At 53.5% G+C, this 24,813-nt stretch overlaps 1 long non-coding RNA gene across 2 annotated transcripts; it reads left to right on the plus strand.

The window, feature by feature from the left end:
• Positions 1 to 624: 624 nt before the first annotated feature.
• LOC106031071 (uncharacterized) lies at positions 625 to 23,959 on the plus strand. 2 transcript variants are annotated; one of them, XR_001204100.3, is made up of 3 exons: positions 625 to 704; positions 15,463 to 15,651; positions 23,000 to 23,959. It is a non-coding gene; the product is annotated as an uncharacterized lncRNA (long non-coding RNA). The 2 variants fall into 2 exon arrangements; XR_001204099.3 differs by having other exon boundaries at positions 630 to 704; positions 15,391 to 15,651.
• The last annotated feature ends 854 nt before the right edge of the window (positions 23,960 to 24,813 follow it).

The following is a 24,813-nucleotide window of genomic DNA, read 5'->3' on the forward strand; positions in this document are numbered from 1 at the left end:
TATCTAACAGAAGCGGTATGATCACAGCCGACTTAAGAAGTATCACTTCCACCTGAAATCTCCTTTGAGAGCACTCACAGGACCAGGAGCTTTGATTCCCTCCTTTCCTTTGCTCGTTAATCGCCTTCAGTTGCAATACTGAACTTCTGAAATTCAACAGCTACTAAAATCTAAAGTATTTAGGGCTGGGAAAACCTTGTGTAGTTGGAGGTTTTGCAAAATGTTTTGGCTTCCCCAAGTTCAGAGCTGCAGCTTGAGTTCCGGAGTTTTCTTCCTGTAGTTTTAAATCTACTGGGTTTGCTTCTTGTTCAAGGGTGGTTAAGTTTAGGCAAAAATAGCATCTCTCCCTGATGCACGGTGTAGGATTAGCAGAGCACGCACATTTCCAGGGGCGAAGAGGAGCGCCCAGGTGTGCACGGCGTTACCTGCACACTGCCAGACCCATAGCCCTGTACATCTGCACTGCTCAAAGCCCCTCCTTTGTGAGGCATTGCTCAGGGGAATGCACTCCAAATTAATCATGACTGAACTATGCTGGAGTTAGTCCCGCTGTTTATCCCCCTGCTGATGTTTGCAAGGGCATTCAGCTGGTGTCCCTCTCACCGGTATAAATTCCACCTGTGGGGGGGAGCTCTGGTTGCTGCAGCACTGAATCTCTGGTGCTTGGGCTGCTCAGGACTTGTTGAGACCAGGCTCATCTCAAGGTAACAACTGTGGGGGGGATGATTTCCAGGCTGGATATATGTTTGAGATAAAAGAAAATCACTTTTAAACCTTCACTCAAAGCTTGAACTAAAGCCAGGCTGACCCTTTGCTAAGCTCCTCTTTCCTTCCTTCCCCCAGCCTTTTGCAGTCCTCTTCCCCTACCCGTCCCCAAAATGTTTCAGCCCCTATCTGGCCTTGTTTAAGAGTCAGCTTCAATAGTACCTTTGTTAAGGGAGAAATCTCATTAAATGTGAGGTAAGAGGAAATGAAAAAGTGTAAAGCATCCAGATTTATTACCTGTTGTCTTCTGAGTATTTGAAAGTAAGGAGCTGGGGGCAAGAGGGTGAATGGTATCGAAGTTGTAAGCCTCTGAGCCTTAATGTTGCTGCATGTGCTGCCTTCAGCTCTACGGGCGCTGCTTGCTCATAACACTGTTTTATCAGAAGGAAAATATTTGAGTTTTGTGCTTCTTGAGATAAAGAAGTGAATTGGTCCTAACACATAAGCCTACTGTCTCTGAGCCCCATTACCCCATGCGCATGCAGGTAAACATTTTTTGTTGTTGAATTCAGAATTTTTTTTCTCTGTTCAAAGGGAAAGATTTTCCAGGATAGGTACTGTCTACATTTTCCTGTTCTTCAGCTGGAAAAAAAAAAAAAAAGCACAAACCACTGAATTAGTGTTGGGCTTAATAGCACTGCTAATGAGGGAGCAGGCTGCAGCCCGGGGTGAGCGAGCCCCTGTTCTTGGGCATCGTACCTGGGGTGCCCTGAGCCACTCATCCTCTTGCAGGAAGAAGGGTGCAGTGGTAAGGTGTTTCTAGACAAAAGAGCTGGATTAGGAAAACCATAAAACCTGATAAAATAACTCTACTGAACAACCATAGAGAGCTCTGTGTGCTGGGTGCACCAGCACAGCTGCAAGAGCTGAGTTACTGCCTGTTGGCTGAGTCCCGGTGCGGGGGCTCTGCACTTGCCCTCCGCTGGAGAAGCATGTTTTATCAGGGTGGTGAAATGCTCAAATGTCCGATGTGAGGCACATGGGACCTGAGGTCTGCTCGTGTAGCACCTTCTGTGTGTATAGCTGGCCCGCACACATCTGTGAGCGTTCATCTCTGACATGGTGTAAATCCCGGAAACCTCTTGCTGGGTGCTCAGCAGACGGGGATGTGGAGGGAGCAGGCAGCTGCGAGAGCTCTGTGTTGTAAATAACTCTGCCTACCATCACACGAGCGCCAAAACGGAGGCGAGAGCAGCCCGTGCCTGTAGGACAGCACTGTCCATGCACGGCTGTCCCCACCAGCATCCTTTGCTTGCCCCAGGAAGTGGGAGCGAGGCAGGGGCTGCAGGAGGCGCTGCCTCCATCCCTGCCTTCATCCAGCCCCGGGCTGCTGGTGGCCCTGCACCCACAGGAGCACAGCTGGCTGCTGGGTTATCCCCAGTGGGACGCGAGGGACACGAGGTGGCAAAGTGGAGCTGCGTTGGTCACCTCTCTCCCCGCGCGCTCCATTTTGCTTCACGCCCGGTGCTCTTCCAACGTGGCTTCTGGTATGTAATGTGTGCCTGGCTATAGCTCTGCCTCTCACCTTCACTGTACTTGCTGGACTGATGTGCTGCTTGGTTTGGTCCTTTAAATGAATTAGTTGTTGGGGAGTAATGAGATAATTTGTCCTCTCTCCACGTGATGTACGGGAGGGTGGTGTCGCCTGTGACAAACGTGCCTGCCACCCAGCAGGCTGGGAGAGGCAGCGAGGAGGCTGAGCGCCGCCGTGTTTTCCAGCCAAGTTGCTGTTCCCGGGCTTGTTGGGCCGGTTACCATGGAAAATAATGCTCGGCAGCCCGGGGAGCCGCTCGGCAGCGCCGGCTGCCGTCACCCCGGCCTCCCTCTGCGCTTCTCCCCGATCGCTGTTCCTGCCGCAACGCGCCGCGGGGGCGCGGGCACGCCGCGGGTGCTGGCTCGGCCGCGGCCCGGGAGCGGGGGCCGGGTCCCGCCGTGCCGGGGGCTGCGGGGCGGCGGCGGCCGCAGCTCGGTGTGTGCACGCCCTCCAGAGCACGGCCAAGGGCGCAGCAGCGCCTTTGTCCCCGGCCGGCCGAGCCGAGACAAAAGGCTCGCTCCTGCTCCGCGTGGCAGCGGGCGAGGCCGCCGGGAAATGGAGCGGGAAGGGAAGCCCTCGGCGCTGCCCTCCCCGCGGTCTGCGGGGTGCCGGGCGCCTGCTGCCGGTCCCCCCGGGCAGGGAGAGGTTTCTGCTCTCCTTGCCCCAGAGATCGTGGCCTGGGGCACCAGGACAGAGCGGGGAGCAGAGGAAGGTCACACGCTGACCTGCAGGGCCGGCCGCCTCCCTCCTCCTCGGTGGGTGGCATCTGAGGCCCCCGCTCACGGCTCCGGGCTCTGTGCATGCTTGGTGTGCTCCTGGTCAGAAAACAAAAGGGCTTTCTCCAGCACAGGACATCACAACGCTGCTTTCCTTTATCCTGAGCACCCAGGAGATTCATGTTTATTGCAACTTTTTTTTTGTACTTGTGCCTCTCAGATAGCAAGAATCAATAGGTAATAGTTCTCGCTAAGTAAGCGTTGCTGTGGAACAGAAGTGTGGCCCCACAGGGCTTGTGAGCTTCGCAGGCGCATGATGAGCAGTGTTAAGAATCGTAGAATCATCTAGGTTGGAAGAGACCTCAAAGATCAAGTACAACTGTTAACCATTTAACCGAGGATTGACAATTCAGGGCTGAATTGCCCAGCTCTTCATCTTCCAGCTTAACAGTTCCTGAACTTGGCCTGTGGTGCCTCTGAAACATCACAAGTGACCACAGGAGGTGGTTTGCACCTTCTGTGGTCTGAAGCTGAGATAATAAGCAACGCCTTGCTCAAGAGCACGGGGTATCGATATCCTGTGATAGCCCCAAGCAACCATCCAGCCTGATAGATGTGTTGAAGGCAGAGGAATGTGATCTTCTGTTTTAGTTTTTCTAAGAACAGTGATGTAGGATGACCCACCATCGCTAAGAAGGGCTGGTCAGTGCACAGGTTTGGTGGCATCCCCACCAGTCTTGGTAGCAGCCAGAAACCTCAGAAGCCGCATCTCTGTGGTAACACACAGGTAACATGCATCTGCCTTCGTTTGGGAGCACCAGCTGCTGCGGTGCAGCCACCAGCCTTGGTGTCAGCAGGCCAAAGCAGACTGGGTTGGTGAGTTCAGTGTTTTATTTTATTTTTTTGCTGCCTGCAGAATCTGGAGCCAGGTGGTGCTCTGGGCATCAGAGCCAGCCTGGCTGCACACCGTGTCTCTGGGGACTTGCTCCCATTTGTGCTCTTACCCTGGTGCAGAGGAGACCACCAACCCCGACTGCCCTGGGGAGGTGCTGTGCCCCAGCACACAAGGGGCCAGGCCCCTGCTTCATCCACGTGGCTCTAAACCATCATACCTGCATGCTCACAAGCAAATCATCAGTTGGCTACTGCCATGGCAACTGTGTACCCCCAGTCTTTGCTGGGGTGGGGGCCATTTCCTAGAACAATGTCCACCCCACCCGGCCTCCTGTTTGCTGTGCACCCTAAGGCCCATCCTGGTGCATGACACCAAGCGATGCCAAGTGCTGGGGCTCGGTGGCACAATGCAGGGTTTGAGGCAGCAGAAGCAGGGAGCAAATTCACCTTGTCTGCGCTGAGGCAGCTTTAAATCAGGGCATGAGCGAGTGGCAGGGCTCTGGGTGCCTGCTGGTTCTCCCTCCATCCACTCTGTATTCTAACCCTAATTGTCTGCAGCAACCTGTTATTACCGCGCCTTTAACATGATAGACACAAATAGGACGCACTAATCCACTACTCTTTGGTTTAAGAGTCATTACAAAGTGCTTAATTAAGTAAGCCTCACTTAATCACAAAATGTTTGCATGCTAAACGAGTTCTTGTGAAGCACGACACTTGACATATTCTGTACAAAAATAATTACAAGCGGGAGGCCTGGTACATTGAGCCTCCGAACATTTCATTTCAGGCCTTGCCCATTCATCACCAGGCTGGAATTAAAAGGCTTTCAGTGCCGAGCGGTGCCAAACTCCCACATTCCTGCCGGCTGAGTCACTGCGGCCCCGAGCTGCTGCGGGCGGCCATGGCACGGGTGCTGCCGGCATCAGCTGGCGCTGGTGCTGTGGCTCAGGAGCTGTAGGTGCCCTCGGTGGGAGGCTCACGTCTGGCATCGCGAGCGAGGCAGCGGTCTTCTCTGTGCAAAGGACAGGGTCCCCCGAGTGTGTGTTTGCAGCCCTTGCAGCAGAAGCAGCATGATGGCAGGGACTTCGTTAGCATCAGAGTTTCAAAAGACAGACAGCGTTGTGGTCGCTCAGGGTGCAATGGGAAGGGGTGGAGGCGAAATCCTCAGTGCCTCCAGAGCCTTGCAATGATCCCTCCCTTGGGAGGCAACGCCACCCCAGCTACATCCACATCCCCTGCCCGGAGGCACAGCGGCGTTCCCAACCCTGCTCCCTCCCAGCCTCACAAAAGCTGCTGAATGGGATTTTGTCAGGACCAGCATGCAGACCTTTGTTGCAAGTGCTGGTGCCCATTAAAATCTGTATCCCTGTCGGGATAATTGGGAACCTTACCCAAGCCTCCCTTTTGATGGAAACCCTTTAATTAGTGTTCTGTATGTGCTATAATGCCCTCAGCACCCTGGTTGTTTTCTCACACGTAACTGCTCAGGTTGGAGCATTCTGAGCTCCGCAGCACGCTGCACAAAGTGCGTGAGGGCGTCCTTCAGCACCCAGGGTGCGTGGTGCAGCCGGCACGTAGGCGCTCCTCATCCTGCCTGGGGTGCCTGCCTCTTTCTGGCCGCATTTTGTGGCCTCTGCAGCTCAGCACATGGAAGTGAGTAGAGCTGACCCCCTCACAATCAGGACCCCCCACTCAGGAAATTGTCCTGCAGGTGGCTGCACTCCCCTGACATGGTCAGCTTGGTGGGCACGGCCGGTCTCCTCTCCTGATGTCCTCTGCTGCACGGCGCTGTATGACTGCAGTGCACAAAGTGAAGGACACGTTTGCCATGTGTAGGCTGTGCTGAGCATGGGGGCTGCCCTGTGGCTGTGCTGGAGGCTGTTACCCGCGGAGCTGCCCTATCTGGCGCTGGGGGAGCACAGGCTGGTGTCCCCTAAGCCACTGATGCTCCTTGTCCTCAGCTGGACGAGGGGGGCTCTGCAGCCCTGGGGGGCCCAGCTGCAGTCAGTAGGGTGGGAGGTGCTGCCCATGCTCTGCCGAGGGGGGCCGGGTCCCATATTGTGTGGGGTCAGCAGCAGAGTGGCTGGACTGGCCCCGTGCCCTGTGGGCTTGCTGGAGCCAGCATCGGGCACTGCCCGCTGGGCTGGTGGGGAGGGAGCTGCTGGTGTGGGGCCATTGTCCGTCTTTATCAAGACTCATGTCTTCAGTGTTTATCAGGGGAAAACAAACAATTTATGAGTTAGGAGGGTGTTTGCAACTGGACTATTATTACAGTGTCACATAAGGCGTTTATTGCATAGGATAGATCACGGTATGACTTGTTGTGGTGGAAAGACACCTCGTTTCCAAGCAGTGTGAAAGGAACGCAGGCTTTGACATTAGGATCAGTCTTTCTGCAGTGTTAAAGCCACCTATGGCACAGCTGGGGCTCACCATCCGTTGCTGGTAAAGACCTCCAGCTTTCTCCTCTGGACCCCATTTCAGAAAAGGGTCCCTTTGAGTGCTCCTTGGTGTCCCCTTGTTTGATGTCAGTGTCTGGTGAATCCTGGCATCTCATGGTGGGCTCCTGCCCCCGCTGGGCTTCTGCTCCCCCCTTCTCTCTCACCCTCTCCAGGGCTGTTGTGCTGGGCAGGAAGCAGCAGCGACCCGCAGCTGCTGGGCTCGCCTGTGAGGAGCATTTGGCCTTTTCTCGGGGATTACGGAGATGATAAATATGTGGATGACAACCCTGCTAAAATATGCAGCTTTGAGGGGGGAGTTACCAATCCGTGTTTCTTTAGGAGGGGCACGGGATATTTTTTCCTCCTTTCCTGATGGCCCGGTCCCAGTCCTTCTGAGCCGTGGTGTCGTCATCGTCGTCTGAAGGCAGGGACGAGCCCCGGGGGCTCCGCGGGGCGCAGGCCGGTGGCTGAGGGCTGGGCGGCCACGGGGCAGGACGGGACCCCCGCCCAGCGGGGAGGGGGGGGCCGGGCCCGTGCTCCAGCCTGGCCCCCCGCCAGCAGCCCGCAGCGAGGGCCTGCGGTCTGTTGTGTTCCGTAGCCATGGCGATCGCTGCTCCTTCACACGTTCCGCACGGCTGCTTGACATCACCGCGGGAGCAGGGGCCGGAGGGCACAGAGCCCCTCACGGGGCCGAGGGGAGCCCCCACGGCCCCCGGCAGCACGGAGCTGCCGAGGAGCCCCCCAGCACCGCGGTGCTTTGCGGAGCTGGCCGGGCTGCAGCGGAGTTTTGTTTTGGAGGAAAGCTGGAAAAACATTCAAGCACGCTACGGCATCCTGTGTGACATTTTCGTATCAAGTCATTTCAATTTTTAATTCAGAAACAGCTTGTATTTCAATATTTTCATTATTTATCATATTACATTGTGTTTTGCATCGTAACTGTTGTCTCCTATATTAATTTTACATGATAGATTATTTTGCTTGAAGTCAAAATTGAAATAAAATCCAAGCGCTTTTGTCAAAACCGAACCGTTTTAGTTAAGCTGCAGCACTGCTTTCCAGCATATTCCTTCACAGACAATTTAAAAACGTTTGTTTCTGCTCTCATTCCAAAAGAGTTTTTTTTTTTTAAGCTTGAAATTCACGCAGCAGGTCCGCTGAGGCGCTCGGACTTCCAGCTCCTGTGGATGCCTTTTGGCCCACCCGAAGCACGGCGCGGGGCCGTGCAGGAGGAAAGAGGAGGTCTGGAGCGCCGGGCAATGCTCGGGCTGGGGCTGCTGCAGCAGCGGAGCCCCCTCTAACCTGGGGGAGCCGTGTTTTTGGACACAGGCACTGACAAAGGACCAGGAAACACATATGGTAAAAATTAGTTAGCAACATTTCCAAACTTGGTCATCTTCTCTCCTGTACAAGCGCAGGTTGCCAAGCGTTGGGCTGTGCCGTGCCGGGGATGCTGCCCGGCCCCGGCTGGTGCTGAGCGGTGCTGAGCCAGCCGTGGGGCAGGGCGAGGGGCGGCCGTTGGCCGGGGAGGAACCGGGGCTGTTTATAAACCTGAGCTTGAGTTTGACTAATGCTTTGGCCCGAAAAAGGAGGAATGATCTTTTTTTTTCTTTTTCCAAAACCTCAAAGCGTATCAGATTGCCATTTTCAAAATGAGATTTTTCATTTCAATGTGGCATTTAACAGTTAAGGATGGATTTGGGTTTTTGCCTTTGTGTTTGGAGGGAAGGCTCTAGGAAAGGGGTACAACAACTCGAAACAAAATATTTCAGTTCAGCTTCGACAATATGTTCAGTGTTTTAATTATTTGTTGCCCTAAAATTCCAAGCGCTTATTTTTGGGTTCATTTTCCGCCACTGAAGTAAAAGAAAGTCTGTGATTTGTCTGGCTTGCCTCAGGACCTGCTGGGTGCCACTTGGAAAATGGAGCCGGGGGCTGGCTCGCGCCTGCGAGCACTTTCACCAAAGCCCGCTCGGCGCGGGGCCTGGCAGGGGAACAGAGGCAGCGCGCTCGGCTTGGCGCGGGGAGCGCGGCGCGGTTTCGCAAAGAGCATGCGTTTCCAATGTGTTTATTTTGTGCTCTGGGAACAGCTGTTGATATTTTGACACTTGCCAACTCTGCAGGATCTTCAGGGAGTCTCCTTCCCTCCCCTCCGCTCGCCGAGGCTCCCCCTTCTGCTTTTTGCTTTCTTTCCTTTTTTTTCCAGGCGACCTTCTCCTTTTTGCATTTCTTTTGTTCGCGGCCGGGGCGAGCGGGGCCGGCGGCGGGCAGGGAGCCCCTGCGCCGGGCTGCAGGTGGCCGGGCACCACTGGCCCCGCATCGCCTCCTGCCCCGCGCCTCCTCCGGGCTCCAGCCGCGGGGTTTTTGCCCCACCGGGGGGCAGAGGGGCCCCCACCGCCGTGCCCCATCCTGCCCTCGCTCGGCCGGCGCGCGTCAGCCCGTGTCGGCTGCGCGCCAGATTAGCTGGGTTAAACTGCTAATGCTCCTGCTACGTGGAAGGCTGCTTTCAGTAAGTGGCTCCCCGTAGCTTATTTGACTCCAGGCCCAAATCTAATGTCTCAGTGGGCCTGTTACATTAAGCAGGCCCAAGTGGTAGGAGATTTAAAGCATCAAAATGAAGTGCTTTATCACTCCGTACTGTGTTCTTGGCTGCTTTCGTTGGCCTCACTTCACAGGCTTTGCAGCCTGCAAGCAGAGCCCTCTCGGCAGGCCCATTACAAATTCCACTTGTTGACGGTTGCCTTGTTGCAGGATTTAATGGTAGAATAATATTTACACAGTAAACTCCTCTGGAGGTGTTATAAACACCATAAAAAGGATTTTAGAAGCTTAATGAGCGTTAGTGAAGTCGAGACAGGATAATGTGGCAACTGTGCACTGTAATCTGATTTGGCACCTTCTGCACAGCAGGAGTTAGTGGGTGGAAGAGCTTTTTAGTTTTTTTGTTTGTTTGTTTTTAGTGTGTAATATTGCTTGTTTAGCATGGTGCTAAGCATGGGATTTGGGGGGAGCCCTGTGCAGAACGGGCCGACCTGAGCGTGCAGCCGGACGCAGGGCTCAGGTGCTTCTGGGATTTGCGGTCACGATGCTGCGGGGACTTTTTCTCAGGTGTGAGAGGTATCAACACCTGGGCCAATGTCATGCTCAGTGTCACTGCCCCAAATCTCTCGTAGAGGTCACGGCAGTAACTTACACCCCAGCGCTGTGTCCACTGCCATCCCCGTGCCGCAGGGCTGTAGCCTTGGGAGCACTGCCAGGCACCCTGTGCTCCTCCCCAGGGCGAGGAAGTCCTCTTGTAGATTGTATTGTACTTCATATTTTCAAGGGAAAAGGAAAAGCCCAAAACAGAATAACTTCCTGCTGCTGAAGCGCCAGTGAATGGACAGGTTGGGAAGCAACTGGGGAAACCCCTGGGTCTGCTGTGGGAGGAGCATGGCCACGACCCCGAACCGCGGCTCCTGTGCTGTGGGCAGCGGGACCCCCGGTGCGCGTGGGTGCGGGAGGGGTGGGATGGCCCCAGGAAAACCCTGCACCGAGTCCGCGTTAGACCCTGGTGCTCACGACTAGCATGCTGTAGCCACACATTCTCCTGTATCTTTTTAGCATTATAATTCATGTTTCCTCCTTTATCTGAGCTGCAAATGCCTCCTTCTCTATTTGTATGTATGCTTACATGTACACATGCACAGATGCACACACGTATCTGGGCTATTCTGGGATTGCTTTGCAAACCAGCCCAGAGCATTTGGTTATTCATGTGCGGATATTTTAGGTTCCCTCTTGGGAGGGCAAAGAGGGTGCAGAGTTCTCGGCACCTCCTGCACTTCTCAGAGGCACTGGGCACCTCTCCAGGGACGAACCAGAGCTGGTCCTGTGCTCAGGCACCTGCGCGCTGCCCTTCTGTCACCAGTGTCAGCTTCTGCCACTGGAAAGGCCACTTTCTGAAAGGAGAACATTTCTGTTTCAGCAGTGCTGGTTAGCAAAGGGTATCTTGTGTTTTGCTAAAATATTTTTTTCAGAATTTTAGATTCTTTTTCAGTTTGAATTTTGTACAGTTTTGTATATATATTTATTTGGCTGTTATACAAATATATATGACTTCTAAAAAAAATCTATTCCATGCACACTGTTGAAAACCTGTATTTTCTTCCACTTTAGAACAGAAACCCAAGTACACCCGTAGCATTTCAGCAATGAAGCAAATGGCTGCTCTCTGTGCAGCTCCTCTCCCTCAGTCTTGGCTCAGGCTCAGCCCTCTTTGATGGGGTTTTGTGCTGCAGCACAAGACCTTCTGTCCGTTTGCTCAGTGGAAGCACCCGTCCCTTTCTACCATGCAAGTTTGTGGTTTTGTGAACTTTGAGGACTTTGATTTTGACACTCAAGGAGCTACCCTCAGCCTATCCAATTTCTGAGGGACATGAGGAGCTGTGAATCTTGAGGCTGACTTGCCAGGAGCAAAAAGCTACCTTTTGTAAATAAGCCAATATTTTCTTTCTTTCAAGGGGAAGCTGACAAAGATCAATACCAGCCTGCAAAAGACATTGCCCTCTTAAGAATTAGCCCTTTGCAGAATCATTAATCCAGGAAGCTGTTACAGGGTGACAAGAGCATGGAGGCTCTGCCAGGTCTTGGAGGGATCGCAGGAACATTGCCTTATGCACAGAAAAACAAACCGAATGAAATCACCAAGAAAATAGCTGCTATGCTCTGGGCTTGTTCTGCCCGAGGAGGTGATCTGACTTTAATTAGGAAAGGCTGGTTGTACTCCTGATAAGTGTCATTAAAGGAACCTGGTATTTTGCTTCCGTTTCTCTCCAGTTGGTCTGTGCGGGGCTGGGTCCTCGGGCACCGGCTCGTGCCCCCGCAGCAGGCGAAGAGGCAGAACATGCCCCAGAGCAGACTGGGCACAGCTGCAGCTGCCCATCCTGCTGATAAGGATGGGGTGCCAAGAAAATCAGTAAGAGTATATTGTTGGATAAAACAAAAATGCTCGTTTCCTGTTTGGCTGCTTTTACCCATTACCACATCTTTCCCAAGTGCTCCAGGACTTTTTCCCTTCTGACCATGCTGGCACAGGGAGAGTGACAAGGGATGTGCTCGAACCTGCTGGCGAGGCCAAAGCACTGAGCCAGGGTGAAGGGGACCCCGACAGTGCGATTTATTGCACTCACCAGTTTCCTGGAGGAGAAGTGAGATGCCCCATCCCTCGAAATATTTAATGGCTTAATTCTGCACGAAGAACTTACACATATGCTGTGATGATTAGGCACTCAAAAACAAATGGTGAGTGCAGTATAGGAACCTACAGACAAAAGAAGATGTTAAAAGGAAACAAACGAAGAAGGAAAAATGTTATCAGGTGGATGCTTTCCCTGTCCCAGTCCTGTTAGTGATGTTCTGATGTGGCTGGGCTGGGAGGTGCTCCTCTTCCCAGGGAAGAGAGGTGACTGGTCGAGTCTGGTGGGGTTGGAGCTTGCTCAGCTTGAGCCATGTGAAAGTATTTTAATAAAATGTGGAGTACTTCCATTTTTTCTGACCGTTGGTTCACACCATCAATGGATGCATGAAGGGTACCCAGCCCTTGGGGGCTGCAGTGTGTGCCTCAGTTTCCCCTGAGCTGCGGGCCAACGGTGGTCAGGGGTACGCAGCACAGCGAGTGGCACATGCACATAGTAAGCAGTGGGCTTGGGGGTGTGAGATAACACACAATCTTAGTTAACTAAGAAAATCACAGCAGAAAATGCCAAAAGCTGAAGCGGTGACATGTCTGGTTAACAGCTAGAAATGAAAAAATAATTCCAAACAACGTGTTTGTCACAACATTGAAGGGTCACCCGCTAAGCAAAGGAAGCCAAAGAGGGAAACAGTTCTTAGGTGTAATTACAGTTCCTAAGAAGTTTTTCACTTGCTCTGTAATTGTCGGAGGGTGGTGATTGGCGCTGCAGCAGTGGTGGGAAAGCACCACAATAGAGCTGTAATTTACGGGGCTGGAACCGTGAAGTCAGAAATGGTTTGGGAATTATTACTAATCTTCACAGATTCAGCTGCTCGTATGCTGGCCAAGGCAATTCGGATTATAGTCTCAGGAGGAGCCGTTCGCAGCGATCTCATGTGCGCTCCTGTGCTGCCCGGGTGCAGGAGCTCTACCTGAGCATCTCCTGCCTGAGACCAGCGCGGACCCAACGTTGCTGGGTGAACCGCAGCAAATCTTGTCACAGAGGCGGCGGGCAGGCTCAGCGCATCATTTCAAGAATTGTGTAGTTTTTTTCTTCTGTTTCTGGCCCAAATGTGGGAGCTTCAGTATGGGTGTTGGATGTTGCTTTGTTTCTGCCTTGGTGAAGAGCTCTCCACTACCAGAAGGCCCCCATAGGCAACAGTTACAGAGTGGGAAAGTTGTCTATCACTTTTCCTTAATAAACTCAGTTGTTAGAAGTGCTCCGAAGCCAGGAGCAGCAGGCACAAGGCTGTGAGCTGGGGGCCGCCTGCACCACCCTGGAATTGGGAGCACGTGCCCGGGATGCGGCAGGGCGAGCACCCCGGGGGGACGCGGCGTGGGGGCACCGGGGCTGCGCTGAGCAGCTCCTGAGCGTGTCCCCTCTGTCAGGACAGGCCCTCTGCCTGTGGGGCTTGTGGCTAGAGCTCCCCGTGCCTGGCAGTGTGATTTGGGGCAGGATTGCTTATTTTTAACTAGTTATTTTCCCAGCCTTTTCCCTCCCCTTGCCTGTGTACTGCTGAGCTGAGGGCAGCGCAGGTTACGAGATGTGAATTTCTGAGATAAAAGCTGCTCTCTGCAATGCCATCCTCTGCCAGCGTGGAAATGCGCAGCTCTTTCACGTCAGGCAGCTGCCTGTGTTCGGGAGAATTAAAAAAAAAAAAATCACACTTTTTTCATTTGCGCTGATTTGCATATTAATAGTTTGCATATTAAACAACTACTTCAGAGGGTGGGCGGGCTAATGAATGCAGCAGTCTCCTCTATTTTAACTCAATTTGCCTCATCCATATTCCAATGACTTTGGGGATTGGTATTCAGTTTTCATTGAAATTATCCAAGCCAGACCTAATTTGTGCTGCCCTTCCATTAATCCAATTAATTAGCACCATTGATGTGTACTGCCTTTGTAATGCAGCTTTGTTCAGCGCTGCTGCCGCTAATGACAGCCTAGTATCAGAGCAAATAATGAGCAAACCAAAGGAGCATTTGACCCTTGATGTACCCTCAGACAATGCAGCAGTTTTTAGTCTGGAGGCCCTAATTTAGGTTCGATAGCCCAAATTATAGACAATAATTCAATATTCTTTGTGGGGAGCTGAGCAAGTGTCACCCTGCTATTTGTTTAGCTTATCATTTTTTCCTGCCTCTCTATTTATGTATTTTTTTTTTCCCTTTTCATTATTTTCCAACCTGGCCTCACTGCTCCACCTCCAGCATTGATTTCTGACCTTGTTTCCACCGAGGGGTCTGAAGATCTCTTTGCTCTGAAGGAATTCATTAACCTTTCCCCCTTCCCAGAACTAGAGAGAAAATCTTTATATTTTTAAGTAAGGCAAATAAACACTGTTAGTGATTATCGGAGTCCCCTCACTAGCTGCTCCTGGAGAACTCGATTGCTGGCTCAGGAACCACGCAGCGTTTCTATCTTTTGTGCAATCTTCTCCCCTCACACTCTGAAATCATTGTTTAACGCCTCCTGGTTGTAGCAGGGGCCGGGGCTGCCCTCTCTGCGCCCCGTGCTCTGCCCAGGCACCGCTCGCGCTCCCAACCCGGCGCAGAGCTCGCGGCACGAGCCCAGCGCGGAGCCAGCGCTGCTCTGTGGTGCCGCACGTTAAAGGCAGAGTTTGGCTGTGGTTATCCACAGGCAGGCCACTGAACTCATTAAGGTTGTTAATTACATGCAGCACAGCCACCGTGTCTGCGAGGGTGTGAAGTGGAAGCAGGAAGGCGCTGTCAGAGCTGGAGGGGGACAGAAAGCGCACCCTGCAAAGGGATGCGGGGATTTTGGTGCTCAGCTTCCTTTTTAACTGTCGTGAAACCTGGTTATTTAGATTGTCCCTTTAGGAAAATTCTCAGGATGGCAGAAAAAATGTATTTCAGGAAGACTGATAGATAATTGGCACAAGTACTGTTTCAGATACAATAAATCAGTTAAACTTTTTATATATCGCAAAGGACAATTGAAAAAGTTGTTACAGGAGGACAGGTTGAATGTTGTTACCGCTCTTCTTTGTTTCTCCTCCTCAACAAAACTTCATTTTGAGGAAATAGCCGTGGTTTTGTGAGGTGCCTGCACTGCACGAGAGCGATGCTCTCCGGGGGTGCCTGTGAGTGCCTGGCACCGCTCCCCGCGGGTGGTTTGGGTGCTGCACCCTCCTGAGGGGTCTGCAGGGACCATCCTGCTCCTGCTGGGCCCAGGGGTGGCAGGGGTGTCCCCCGCTACCTGCGCGGGGTCGGGGTGGGCAGACAGACAGACAACCCCCGTGGGAGCACAGCTCAGTGAGGGGTGCCTCTGCTGGGTGCTGCAGAGCTGTGCTGGTGCCTGCATGCTTCCGAGTGGGGAGTCAAAGCAAACACCTTCTCTGCCTCTCCACGCCGCTTCCAATCACTTCTCCTCAGTGTTATAAATCATGCTATATGAATAGAAGCTTATACAGTTAGTTGCCTGAAAGATTTTACTGATTAACCTTAAAATATGCTATAAATCTTATTCTCTTACTCGTGGAGCACTGAGAAAGCAAACAGATTCCTGGGCCGCTTGAGTCTGGCACGCGTGGCAGTGCCAGCTCCCTCGGCCCGGGTGAGGAGCTCCAGGGCAGCAGGGACCGGCGGTGTGGGGCTGTTGGGTGCCGCAGGCTGCAGTCAGCATCGTGGAAAAAAAGGTGTTTTTATGCTGTTCTGTCCTCCTGTCGAGGTATACAGCCAAAGCTGCACCACCAAGTGTCTGAGGTCTTCTGCTGGCCTGGTGGTGGTGGAAGAGAACTGCTAGCTGGTGGAGAGGTAATTCCAGTCTCCTTGCCTGTGCTTTGCCTGCAACTCCAGGATGAAGATATAGAAGATTATTTTGAAAACGCATTAAAACCGTAGTCACTGAGGTGTGGCGTGTCTTGCCAGGCAATTGCAGAAGAGCTGCTGTCATCCCCAGACATCTCCGTTACCAGTCCGGGTGAACCAATGTGCTCATACAACAACCCACCAGGCAGCCACCAGCCAGGCCTTCAGAAACACAACGTACACATTGGGCCTGTGATCTTCTTATGCTGGGCTTCAAGGAGAACTTGCACCTGAAGATGAGATGCACAGGTACTAAATATTGTAGCTAGGATTTGGATTGGACAGCACAGCAAGCTATTCCTGCTAAACTGTATTTCCTGTGTGTATGCGGGGTGGCTTCTACTGTGTTGGTGCTATTCTGCTCCTGGTGAAGTGTTAGTGAGGGTGGTTTGACCAGCACTGTGGTGGCTTAGTGCCTCTTCCCTTGTGTTCTGCTGTGTGGCAGAGCCTTGCTGGTTCCTCCTAGTGATACACCTGAATTTCTGAGCTGCGAAGCTAACAAGTTCAAGAAAAATAAGTAGTATGAAACACGTAGCACAAAAATATTTAGCTCGTGTATTCCACACCATGCCAGTGTTTTATGCTGCATCATAATGCACTAAATAACATAGACCACGTGGTTTTAAATATAATACTAAAAACATCCCCCTGTTCAGTGCTGGTGCCCCCCTGAGAACCAGGGACACGCAGGAGTTTTCTCTAGCTGGTTACCTGCTGCATCGCCTACAGCTTCCAGCTCTGCCCGGCTGCATGGTCGTCTCAGGCTCCTGGTAATCCCTCTTAATAACCTTGTTGGTGGCAAGAAAACCAAGTGAGATATCCAAAGCAAGCTGGTATTAAATGAATATTTCTTTGTCTGTTACTGAGACGGGGGCATTGGTACCAACCTGAAAGATATTGTTGTCTGTCTGGCACTGATGCAGCAAGATCCCATTTAGTGGCATCACTCAGGACTTGTCATATTACGGTATGTCACAACATGTCAGCCTGTGACAGGCTGGATACCTGCTATTAGCTTGCAGACTAGCAGCAAACACAAAGTGCAGGTGGTGAGCGAAGGCAGCGGCTGGAGCGGAGCAGAGGGAGCGCCTCCGGGCAGTCAGGGGCTGCTCCTGCACGCCCGGGGCTCGGCTGGCACGCGGGAACGTCCAGGAGCAGGGCAGGATTCTGGAAGTGCATGCGTGACCCAGGAGCCTGTGGCCCTCTGAGATGTGTGAGTACGCTGGTATTTGCTTTTTTTGGTGCTTCAACTGGTAGAAAGCGTGTACATGAGTTGGAGACTACAGTCCCTGTGAGATGTGCATGGGCCAGGAGCACAGAAACTCCTGCAGGTTTAATGGAAATCCCAGCTGTAATCCTTGCTGCGGCTTACCTGAGCTGACAGTTTCCTCCAAAGGCACAAAACATAAACTAAAAACGCCTGCTAATGTGCCACAGCCAAACAAAGGACTCCTGCTACAAAGATGAAAAAACTCTGAGCTGCAACGCAAACTGGGGAGAAAGCAGGAGAGAGCAAGGGACCTTAGGGTCCTGCTGTGGTGTGAGTGCTCAGGTGGCCGAACCAGAGACAAAAGCAGCCTCCAGACGGCCAGATCTGGGAAAAATTCTGTCCTGACACCAAAGCATTGGCTTAATCCTGAAACAGCACCAGACTGCAGTGTTGTCAGTGTTACTTGAAGAAACAGCTCGTGCAGCCAACATCCCCGCCCGCAGCGGTGGCTGATATCTGATGTTTGGGGAAAGGTGGGACAGCAAAACAACACTAGCAGCAAAGTTCTGCATCAGGCGGGTGGGGAATATCTTCCTGCCTCTGGCCTGTGGAGTTCCCTGAGGTGTGAGTTTAATTAAATGGCTGCCTATGAGCGTAGTACAACAAACACAGTAGATCAAGTCTCCTTTTGCCCCTGTTGGTGACCTAACTCAAGCCTCAAATCACAGGTTTAATTAGAGGATCACCCTGTTTTGTCACACAATTCCACCCATCAACTTTACAAGCTCTGTTTTAAGGCTGGCGGTGTGCTCTGCCTCCATGCCCATGCCTGCGGTGCCAGCCCGGGACTCGTGGAGCTGGCTGGGCTGAGCAGGGAGAGCCCTGCTGCAGGAGGCGGTGTCCGCAGGAGAGCACTGAGCCCGACGGCTGGGCACGGGTGCTCCTTCTGGGCCCCTTCTGCCGGGGCTGCTGGCTTGGTGACCGGAGCTGCTCCCTGGCTGGCTCCCAGGCTGTGCCGCAGCCTGGAGCTGGGCCCTTCCTGGGCACCCCGGGCTGGCTGCAGGGGGGCAGCCGAGCCCTGGCTGTGCTGGTGGCCGGAGCAGAGCGTGCGAGCTTTTGTTGCAATCCTGGCACCTCGCTGTGTTGGTGCTGGCTCCTGGTGTGTGCGTTTGGAGCCGTGGCAGCCACGTCTTCCAGCAGGACGTGCCGGGACAGCAGCTCTCCGTCCGCTCCTGCTCCGGGACAGGACCAGGCTGGTGGGCAGCGTGGATGGGCCACAGCCATCTGGCTGAGGCAGGGGCTTCCGAGCAGAGCATCCCCTGCCACCCAGCGGGCTGGTTGTCCCTGCTCGAGCTCCATGTCACAGCCTAAGTCCCTTGTCTTTCACAAAGATCTTTATGCGATAACAAGCCTAGGAGCAGGCTGACTTATATTTGTTTTATTACTAAGCTGATGAGGTTATTTAGCCTGTTATATGCCCCATTAAATTCAGTGTTTGGAATTCTGCGGAGAGCTGGAGCTCTGCAGAGCGGGCATGGCCTGTGCTCATCAGTGACGCTCGTGGTGTTTGTCTTGGAGCACCCAAACCACATGGCCGCTGCTTACTCCCTGGGTTCCCTTTCCTTTCTGAGACTGGTGCGGCTGAGAGAGATGAATGCTCAGTCTGTTATTGTTACCTCTTCTCACTTTTTTTTTCTCCATGCTCTCATCACTAGTTTGAGTGCTTCTTATTTTCCATCCCTCTGAAAGAAGCCATAAAATTCCCCAGACCGTGTGTGGTATGGTGTGCACTTACAAATTACCATTGAAAAATGAATTGCCTTGACAAAATCTAATGTTTTGTGACACAGCACAAATATGCATTTCATTCTTGAAGAGAAGGAAAAGGAGCTCATTGGAAATATTAAATTAAGCAGTGTAACAGCTGAGAATAATTTGGTTTTCTGCTCTGTTGCTTGTGATTTGGTATGGAGTTTGAGGTGGCAGGCCAGTTCCTGTTTAGAGTATAAAGCACACAGATGCCTCTGATTTTATTCCTCGCTCTGGAGTGACTTGTTTTTGCTGGTATTGGAGGCTGGGTGCAGCTCAATGTGATGGGTTTTGGGTAAGGTCTCAGGGGCAGTGAGCTGAGGTGGAAAGCACTGTGGCCAGTGGGTGGAAATGTTTACCACTGTGTTGCAGTGGGGCACAGGAGACCAATGTGCAGTCTGATTTTACTTTATTTTTTGCTGGTTCTTTGGTGGTTTAGAATAAAAATCCATCCCCATTAAGAACAAAGCAGGCAGGACTGGGCTTGGGAATTCCTGCTAACAGCTCTGAATCCCTGCCATAGTGAGGCATAAATAAAGCCTTTATTCTCTCCAGCCGCCCAGCCCTTTAATTACCTGCGGAGGTCCGTGCAGTGCCGCATGGCCCAGAAGGGCCCGGCAGCTCCCTGTGGCACAGCTGTGAGCCCTCTGGGCTGCCACTTGCTGTCTGCAGGGCTGCTGGTCCCCGGGCTGCCAGCCGGGCGCCCCCCAGTTCAGGCTCCCCCGGGGCTTTGTGCTGAGCCAGCCTCAGCCTCACCACCTCTGTCCTCCCTGTGCCGCCCCTGGGGTGTCCCTGACCTTGGGTCCTCCAGGGCCTCGAGGCTCTGGGCCGCTCTCCTGCTGCTGAGGAGCTCAGTGGGACCGTGGGGAGAGGGGTCAGAGCCATGGCTCTGGGTCTCCAAGTTTAGGTTTTGGAAGCAGATGTCTGCTGATGCCATGTGCAGCAACAGAAGGTGAACAGGCCCAGCCGTGCTCTGGGCTTGGTTTTGGGCGGACGGGAGCCTTGTGTGGGCAGACGGGGCTGCGTGGCTGCCGGCACAGATGGGGTCCCCGGGTGCTCGTGTTGCAGGGCACCAGCACCTGCTAGCTGCGGTGGGCTCCATCCGTGGGTCTTGCCCATCCCTGCATCTGCTGCTGGCGGCAGGGCCGGTGCAGGACAGCCGGAGTCCTGGGGCACGTCCCCGCGGCCGCTGCAATGGCAGCCGGAGCTCGGGTGTGGGGCTGGGCGCCAGCGGCCTCCCGTCTCTCCATCAAAAGCCAAGCACAACCTGCTGCTCCCGCCAGGGAGTCTTTGGCACAAGGATGTGGGTAGAAAACCCACAGGCGTGTCAAAGCCATGGACAGTCTCCAAAGTGAGAGTGGTGTTTGACGGGGGAGAATATGCTTTGGAAAGTTTGCTTGATCCTTGTTTGGAAGCAGCGCGGAGAGGCACACTGAGCCCTTTGCAGACGCACACATGCTGCCTGGAGGATATCTGTGCAAAGCAAGGCACTGGAAACATGTTGTCATCCGCCCCCTCCCTCTCATTCCTGGCAATCTAGTAAATAGCCTCAGAGCTGCTCCAATTTGTGTGCAGGATCGCAGTCACCCTGGCCAAGCACCTTCGGCAGGGCTTGGGAACGCTCGGTGCTGGGGCAGCCGGGGGCACAGCCACCACCAGCCCCTGCCCGGCCACGGCCCGGCAGCGCCGTGCGCCCCTGTCCGCAGGAGAATGGTGAGAGGTGCCACGGGCAGGCTCGGGGCTCGTCGGGATCCTTCACCACGTGCCAGCAGCGCTGGCTTCTTCTCTCCCATAGCCAGCAATGAAAGCCAAGGACGAGACATGGCATAACTAGTGTTGGTTTAGCATCCCTCTTTCTTAAAAAAAAAAAAAAAAAAAATTAAAAAAGAGAAAATCTGGACAACTTCCCAGATTGTACATCTGTCCGTATAATTTACACCACGAGGATGAGGAAGTGAGGAGGGCTGTAAACTCTTTCCATCTGTGCTATGTATGTGATGATTTTTCCATTCCTTCCTCTCCTCCCCCACCGATGGGCCCTGGGCCGGCACGGGCTGTGCCCACCAGCGGGCAGTGCCGGGGGTCCGGCTGCCCGGCCTCATCCTTCCCTCTCCCCTCTGCCTTCCTGGGCAGCGCTTCGGTGGCTCCTCCTGCACAGTGTCCCTTGGGATGCGCCCAGCCACCTGCCCAAAGATTGTGGCTGGTTGAAAATCCCCCTTACAACTATTTTCATTGAAAAGGGTATTTTTTTGGACAAATGGATTGTTTTGCAGGATGGACCAGATTTCCTTTGGAAAAAATCTAGCTCTAGTAGGACAGCCCACTCAAGAAGATTGAGTTGGAAATGCTCCTTCAGGGGTGCTGCTCCGGGTGCTTGGTCCCCGGGCATTGGTGTGGCCCTGAGCCTGTGCTCGCCCCTCACCCAGCACACCCCCAGGGCTGCTCCGGAGCAGCCAGCAAAGGAGAGGAGCAGGATGCAGCTGACGTGGTGTCCTGTGGCACGTGGCAGCTGTGTCTCGGCCGGCACGTAACTTGGCGCTAGCGTCTCAGTGTCCTCTCCCTGCAGAGCTCCGGTGGTTCCCTGCCCACATGCCCTGGGGTCTCCTAAAGCGACCCCCCTGCACCTGGGTCCCCTCTGTGCGGCTCAGTGTCCCCGAGGAGAGGAGCTGCTGTGCCGATGGTGGGCCGGAGCTCCTCTCCTGGGCCCTGCAGCGCGTCGTTATTAGACAGGCTTCTGGTCACTGAGGATGGGGAAGCCATTGGGATGACTTCTGAGCATGGGTTTTCAGTGCTGGAAAAGTTTTTGTTCTTCTGTTAATAGGATTTGTGTGGGGAAAAAGCCTGTGGTGGGAGCAGGTTTGTCAGCGCAAGCTGGAGCTGTCGGAGGGTGGCTGGGGTTAGCTCTGAGCTCAGCTCCGCTGGCGAGGCAGGATTTGCTAAACTCAGACTGCTCTTTCGAGCTAGCCAGCTTGTTATAAATGTGAAGGTACCAATATAGGCTGAGTGGGTGGTGAGAGGGGACCTCGTGTTCTGAGTAACTGGGGGGCTTTTGCAGCTCTCTCGGATGAAGAAATGAATGAAGGAGAGGGATGGTGTCACCTTCCAGCGCCCACTCGCTCCCTGGGCATGCCGACAGGGCTGAGCTTCGTTCAGACTCCCCGTGCATCGCCCTCAGATGGGCTCGCACGGCTGCTGCTGGGCCCCGTGCCCAGGCACCGTGGCTGCCCCGCGGCAGCCCCCAGCCCAGCCCGTGCTAGGGACAGCGGGCAGGGGTTCGCAGCCGCCCCCGTGCTGGCCGCATCCTGTGCCCTGTCCCATCTCCCAGTGCCATCTGTGCTTGCCCCGGGCAGCTGCAACAATAAACCCAGCGGTGCCATCTCGGCTTTCTCCTGGGCATTCCTGCTTGCGTGGGGGACCTCCTCCAGGAGCAGAAACACGAGGGCTCTGTTCATGCTTCCAGGAACAGGATGCTGCCTTTGTCTCTGCGGGATGGGCCCTGGCACGGGCTGGCCATGGTGCGCAGCCCTGCGCAGGCAGCGGGCGATGTCTGTGCCTCCAGGTGCTCCTTGGCCAGCCCCATGCACCCGCTCCGTGCCCACGTCCCCGCGCCCTCCTTGCAGGACGAGCTCTGCCTTTGCCTGGCTGCGCGGCTGGGGATGCCCAGCATAATTCCCCTGTCCGCCAGAGCGAGCTGCTAGCGGGCGCAGCACCGACGTGGTTAAGAAATACTGACAAACTTTGTAGGCTAGGCACTCGGGCACGCACTTCCTCCGTCTTGACATTAAATTCCTATTGGTGTGACTCATTAGCTATTTATTTATTTAAAGCCGCTGAGCTATTTGCAATACTTTTAAAAAGCAAACACAGTGTGTGGGCAGGGGAGCTGTTCTGCCTAAATGTTCGTCTCGGTGACACTGATGATAACTTATCAGAATAAATAAGGAATCTTCCAATCATTATTTTTTTTGCTCAGAGACTGTTTAGTGTGTTCTGTAGGAAAAAGTCACAATGTTTCCTTCTCATAAACTTTTTTACCAGCCTGCGTGTTACATCCAGGTTATATTCCTATGTGGGCAGCTGTCTGAATATTCTCTGCAGCCCCAATTAAAAACGGCATACATCATCCCTTCCCTTCCGCTGCTGAAACCCTCCTCAGCTCCGCTGCATCCCTCTGCGAGCAGCGGCTGTGGTGGGGATGGTTCTGAAAGGGGAACCAGAAATTACCGGTGGCGCAGACCTGGGTTTGTGACAGGGCTTTAGGGAGCCTACACCTTCAGACTTTGAGAACAAACTTTTGGCTAATTGTAATTCAGGCATTATATTTCATTTTCATGCCAGCAGCAACCTTCTGAGATGGCCTTCCAAGCTGGGAGGTCTGGAGGTGCGCAGGAATTCAGATCAAGCATGGGTGCTGGAAAAAATCGAACACTTTGTATCTCCTTATGCTTTAAAGTTGTATTATATTTATATAATATAGCTTGGTGCAAATCCAGGAAAAAAATTCTGCTACCATTATTTCCAGGGAAAATGTAGCTTTTGTGCCATTTCGGAGTTTAAAATCTCATTTTGCTAAAATAGGAGTCTCTGAAGAACTTGAAAGATAGTGAACTGATCCACGTGACGGAGATGCAGGAGCGGCTTTGTTCGTGAGACCCTCGCACGTGTTGCTGTGAAACACCGCAGCCAGAAGATGCCCGTCCTGCCCAGAAGCTGCGGCACGTGGGGTGCGGCTCAGCGGGGGCCAGACGGGCCGGGGAGAGTGGGAACCCGCGGGTGCCCATGGCGGGAACGACTCCGTCATTTTCCCTGTGGGCTGCGGGTGTCTGGCACAGGGGCTGCCGCCCGGGGAGCCCGGCACAGCGGGGGCTGCGTGGCTGTGCCTGCCCTGTGCTTGGACCCTGGGAGGCTCTATTTGTCAGCATCCATCTTATTTTTCTCTTTGCTTCTGAGTGTGGCGGGGGGAGATGTGTGTGCGCGCGTGGTGAGCGCGGCCGCGCTCTGCTGCCCGGGCACCCTTCCTACCACGGCGCACGGTACACAAAGCCAACTGCTTTTATCTTCAAGCTCGGATTAAAAAAAAAAGTGGATCTAACGTCTTGCAGAATGCCTCTCTTTGTAAATCCCCTGCCTGATGCACCAGTCACATCATGTTATATTATGCTTTGAAACGTAACGTGATGTGACTGATGCAACATATGACTGATGGTGTATCAGCCAGGAAATGTAAAGGGACCCAATTTTCTAAAGAGCATTGTTACAGAAACAAACAAGATGCCCTTTTAACTTGTATTGATTGATTTCTAAAGAATAAGCTCCTCTCCTACTTTTGCAAGTGCTGTAATTAGTTGGTCGAGCTACCTGGCGGGGATGAGCCACGCCGGTGTCATTTGTGCCATGGGTGGGGGCCGGGGGCAACTGGGCGGTGGGGAGGCCGTGCTGGGGTGACTGGGCGGTGGGGAGGCCGTGCTGGGGCTGCCTGCAGCCGGGTGACCGCGCTGGGGTTGAGGGGCAGCCGGGCTCCAGGGGGTGCTGGCTCTGTCCCACCTCGGCCGAGCGGCAGCATCTCCTCGCTCGGGGGCCGTGGCTCTTTGCATAACAGTTGCTCTCTCTCTCCCCCCGTCCCCCCCTTTTTATTTTGATTAGCAGCTAAAAATCACAGATATGTCTGGCAGGACAATGCCTTTGACAGCAAAGGGAATATTAGGGTCAAGCTTTATTAAGAAAGAAGCTATTGAAATGACATACTCAAACATATTGCTATTAGGGACTTGAAGAGTATTTGCCTCATTAATGTAAAAGGTAGCTAGCAATCTTCTTGATCAACAGTGGCAATTTATTTTAAAGTGTCCATTTTCTGGATGTCAGAGGAAGACTTTTATTTATAATCTTATTTTCAATTTCCACAAAGAACACTTCACTCATGCTCTGTGCAGATTTTTTTTGCAGACAATAACCGATTATAAAACTGTGCTCTCCCCCCCACACACATCCCCCTTGTAGTAGTGTTGACATATGGAAATGAATCAAAATGTAATAGGCATAATTACAAGCATTGTGTGCAGGCTACAATTAGTGTCTCTTCAAAGCAGACTTGTAATCAAAAGACACCAATAGAAGAGGGGAAGAAATGCGAGGACAATTCCCAGAGCCGGGCTGGGTTAGATGCAACTTTGCTGCCCGGCGTGCGTGGGGGCCCCCCCGGTTGTTCCTGGGGGTCTGGGAGGGCCCTGGCGGTGTGGGGGTCCTGCGGCTGCTGGGCTGCCCTCGGCACCCTGGTCCCTCGGGATGCTCCGTGTGCTGCGCCCTGCCCTGCCCGGCGCAGGGCTGCGGGTGGTGGTGTTGCATCCCACCTTGCTGCCAGAGCGAAATTTGGGCTCCCCCGTCACAGGGAG

Source organism: Anser cygnoides, chromosome 17, assembly GCF_040182565.1.
Source record: "Anser cygnoides isolate HZ-2024a breed goose chromosome 17, Taihu_goose_T2T_genome, whole genome shotgun sequence".
Lineage (NCBI taxonomy): Eukaryota > Metazoa > Chordata > Aves > Anseriformes > Anatidae > Anser > Anser cygnoides.